Source organism: Lathyrus oleraceus, chromosome 2 (assembly GCF_024323335.1).
Source record: "Lathyrus oleraceus cultivar Zhongwan6 chromosome 2, CAAS_Psat_ZW6_1.0, whole genome shotgun sequence".
NCBI classification, from domain to species: domain Eukaryota; kingdom Viridiplantae; phylum Streptophyta; class Magnoliopsida; order Fabales; family Fabaceae; genus Lathyrus; species Lathyrus oleraceus.
Window position 1 is genome coordinate 430,483,684 of NC_066580.1, and position 4,429 is coordinate 430,488,112.

The 4,429-nt window shown below is 41.8% G+C and overlaps 1 non-coding gene across 1 annotated transcript; it reads left to right on the top strand.

Moving 5' to 3' along the window:
- Positions 1–2,730: 2,730 nt before the first annotated feature.
- On the top strand, positions 2,731–2,837 carry LOC127124091 (small nucleolar RNA R71). Its single transcript, XR_007803729.1, has one exon. It is a non-coding gene; the product is annotated as a small nucleolar RNA R71 (small nucleolar RNA).
- Positions 2,838–4,429: the final 1,592 nt, after the last annotated feature.

A 4,429-nucleotide genomic window follows, 5' to 3' on the forward strand; every position in this document is an offset into this window, starting at 1 on the left:
CTAGTCCTAGTGGTCCTTTGGACTTATGTTGAGTTCATCTGTTTCAGGTTGAGCACAATGCTTCAAAGATCACTCAAACTTGTTTGAATTTGATTTGTTTATCCCATGTTAACCTTTGTTTTGCAGATGGTTTGACTCATAACTTGAGTCTTATGCTTTGCTCAGTTGATCCCCTGTGTTGACTGTTTGCCATTTCTTTTGATTTAAACTTTTGACTTGTTTACTAATAAGTTTGGCTTTTTCAGGTACTTTAGTTGCTTAAGTTCTCTGAACTTGCTTGCTTTGCTATTTTAGCATTTGCTTTTGAGGTATAAACCTTTCTTTCTTCATGTAGTTTGGAGACCCGGTCTGTTATTTGACCGGGCAAACTGTCTGAAGTCCTCCTTAAGAGGCAATGCCTGTGTTTGTTTAAAATTGTCCCAAGCAGGAAAAGTCCTCATTTGAGGCAATTGGTGGAAGGTAGGGATAAGCAATCTATCCCCCACTATTCAGTGTGTCCTCTCTCTGCTCCCATTACATGGTTGAAGCATCGAGATAAAAACCCAAGATCTATCGAGTCAATAATGGGGAAAGAGTTCCATCTTTCTGAACTCCCCCACTCTCTATTATTTGATGCTCTCCCTGATTAGGGATAGAAGCAATGAGGCACACCCCTCATTCTCCTTTCATCTGCTTCACCTTAGCCTCTCAATGGCAAGGTTAAGAGCACACTGACCCCATTCCAGTTGGCCCTAGTGCCTAACCTTTGATGTTTGAGCCCCCTTGTTGGTGTGTTTATTCTTATGCTGTATGTGTTTGTGATTGCCTTGTTTGCTTCCTTAGGCTTTAGTTTGTGCTTGCCCTTGTGCAATAGCTTTGTGCTTGACTTGCTTCCTGTGCAAGTCAAGTCTGTGTGGCTTAACCCTTGTGTGAGCCATGATTAGGGTTGTTTGGCCGAACTACGGCAACTCTGATTCTCATGTTCAGATGAGATACGTAGGCACGAGACGCGATGTCTTGCCGAGTTTTTGACTAACCACTAACACTAACTCTTTTCTCTCACCCCTGTTGTGATTGAGATATCCCTTTTCTCTTGCCCTAGTTGCAATCGAGACTTTGCTTTTTCCTGTGTCTGCTTAAGATAGGTTGGCCCTTGTGCCATTTAGCTAGAAACCTTAACTTAGGGTTGACTTTTGCATGACAACATCTAGGCTCGAGTCGTAGTCTCCCTAGAGTTGTGTCTCCCTCTGTTATCTGGTTAGGCTAGATCTTTTATCCCTGCGTAGGGGAACTACATCGCCCTGATCTTCATACCAGATGAAGTATGTAGGCAGGAGATTGAGCTGATCTCTCCGGGCGCCCTTTTTCTTTTGTGTGTGTTGTTTGACCTTTGCTAGGCTCGAGTCCCGCACTCCTTAGCATTTGCTGTCTGTCTGTTCGTTTGTGTTTGACAGTTGTAGGCTGAGTCCCAGACTCCCTATCTATCTGTTGTGTTGTTTAGGTTCGGATGTCAATGTAAGTCCAGTGATTGGCATTTGGGCTCCACGTTTGCCTCTTGTGTGTGTTTAGGTTCGGATGCTGATGTAAGTCCATCGATTGGCATTCAGGCTCCACGTTTGCCTGCGTTTTGTTTGTTTGTGTGCGTGTCAGCCGAGCTACGAATGCTCTGATTCTTCTCTCGTCCGAGAAGATACGTATGCATAGGATGCGACATCCTAGCGAGCATGTGTCGTTTCCCCGGTCCGAACTACTTCGACTCTGATGTCTATGCCTGATAGACTAAGTAGGCCCAGGATGCGATATCCTGCCGAGTCAGTTTCAGTCAGTTTCTTTCGTTTCTTTCAGCCAGAGTGTGTGTGTGTTTGAGCAGTGTTTAGCAACCAATTTTCCTTCCTTTTGTGCGTGGATCCCGTAGAGTACTACGGATGCGTAGGGTGCCTAACACCTTCCCTTCGCATAACCGACTCCCGAACCCATTCCTCTTTGGTCGCGAGACCATGTCTTTTCCTAGGTTTACTTCGAGCGTTTCCTTTCCCTCTTTTGGGATAAATAACGCACGGTGGCGGCTCTGTTGTTTCTTTCTTTTCCCGCCGGTTTTTCGCGCGATGCGACAGTATGTATGTTTTGGTTCAAGAAGTCTTTGTTTGTTTGAGCTTGGGTAGCTATGAAGCTTTCCATCATTAGTTCAAGGTTGGACTTCCTAGGCATGTTAGGAGCATTATTAGTTGGCTTTTGATATCCAGGCAGAACAACGGGTGCTTGGCCAGGTGCATACAGGGCGTTGTTATTCTTATACGAAAAGTTAGGATGGTTTTTCCAACCTGGGTTATAGGTATTCGAATAAGGATTTCCTTATGCGTAATTTACTTGATCATTTGGGACTCCTGCCAATATCTGACATTCTGGTGCAGTGTGTCCAGGAGTTCCACATAACTCACAGTTTGGAGTCACGGCAGCCACGGTGGTTGCGGGTGGTATGGTCAAGTTGTCTAACTTTTGAACAAGGGCATCTACCTTTGCATGAACATGGTCAAGGCTACTGATTTCGTACATTCCACTTTTTTTTGGGACTTTTCTACTGGAATTCTTTCACCTCCCCATTGGCAATAGTTTTGGGCCATGTTTTCAATGAGTTGATAGGCTTCGTTATATGACTTGTCCATAAGTGCACTGCCCGCGGCAGCGTCTACTGTCAGTCTTGTGATATACAGAAGCCCATTGTAAAATGTGTGAATGATCACCCAGTCTTCGAGACCGTGATGTGGACATATCCTCATCATGTCTTTGTATCTCTCCCACCCGTCGTAGAGAGATTCTACATCTTTTTGTCGAAATCCATTGATTTAAGCTCTCAGCATAGCAGTTTTACTTGGCGGAAAATATCGGGATAAGAAAACGTTCTTCAGTTCTTCCCATGTTGTAACTGAGTTGGATGGCAAGGATTGCAACCAAGCCCAAGCTCTGTCTCTTAGAGAAAAAGGAAAGAGGGGTAGTCTTATCGCATCTTGAGATACACCATTCGCCTTCACAGTGTTTGTGTACTACACAAACTTGGTCAAATGTTCATTAGGGTCTTCCGTAGGATTTCCAGCAAATTGATGTTGTTGGATGGCTGATAATAATGAGGGTTTCAGCTCGAAATCATTTCGATTGATAGCAGGGGCAGCTATGCTGTTGTGAGGTTCTTGTTGGGATGGGGTAGCATAGAACTTAAGAGGACGATTTTTTGGTTCCACTGTAGCCAAGGTTGGTTTTTCAACTGGTTTAGCAGTAGGAAAGAAGATATCGGGAATATTGTACCTTCGTTGGTACTCTAGTATTCAGCGTCTTAAATATGAGAAACACTCTAATTCTGTGATTGGTGGGGCTAAGTTGTCGTCTTGTGAGCGAGTACTTGGCATACAATCGGGGGAAATAAGGGAAAGGAAATTAGTTTTTTACCTTAGTCTATACTGTGCAACGAAAAAATCGCACTATTTGACTAAATCAGGTCCCCGACAACGGCGTCAAAAACATGATACATCTCGTGACTGTATATAGAATATAGTCTATCGGGTACTTGACTGCAAGTGCACAGTCTAGTCGTTTTAGTTTTAAAAGATATCGAACCCATAAGGACCGATGGTCAAACTAATGCTACCGACGTTACTATGTTTAGCTAGGGAGATGATTTTTAGAGGGTTGGTTGACAAAAATTAAATCTAAGGGAAGTTAAGTTTTAAGAAAATATTAATAGGGGGATATCATTATGCAACGCATTAATCGTCAGGGATTCGATAAGTCACCGGTGTATATTTTAAGTACCAAATATCTTTCAGTAGAAAATACTTATTTAAAAGGCTTTATCTCACACTCTCGTGATTGTTGATTCGGACTATACTTGTAAGTCAGAATGTACGCTCTCGCTGTCCCATTTGAAGTTAAAAATACTTTTTGAAAATAAATAAGTTCTAATTGCTTTTAAAGTGCTCTCACTGTTTTTAAAATCAATGCCTAGTTTTTACTATCTAGTTCAACCCTCACGCTCTCGTGACTGTCGGTGCTCGCCTTAGTTAATTTCCCACTCTCGTGGAAAAATCGTATTAAATAGCTTCTCACTCTTGTGACAAAGTTAATTATATTTTAAATTAAAAACCACAGCCAAAAAGATTGTTTCAGAAAAGAAGTTTTACACCGATTATTATTAAATCCCGTCTAATTAAATTGTTTACATACTGATACCGGTCGTTTAGCCGGACATGTTAAATAACGCAAACACAGAAGAACATAAACATATCAAGAATAAAGCAAACACTATTTATAATAATAATAAAGCAATAACAATAATAATTGAATAAAAACCTGGAAATTGGATTAATAGAATATGCCGAATCTTGAAGTACTTGAGCAGTCCTCCACAGGTCGGTAGAATTCTGCTTCTTCGAAATAACTGCTTAAACTAAATTAAATA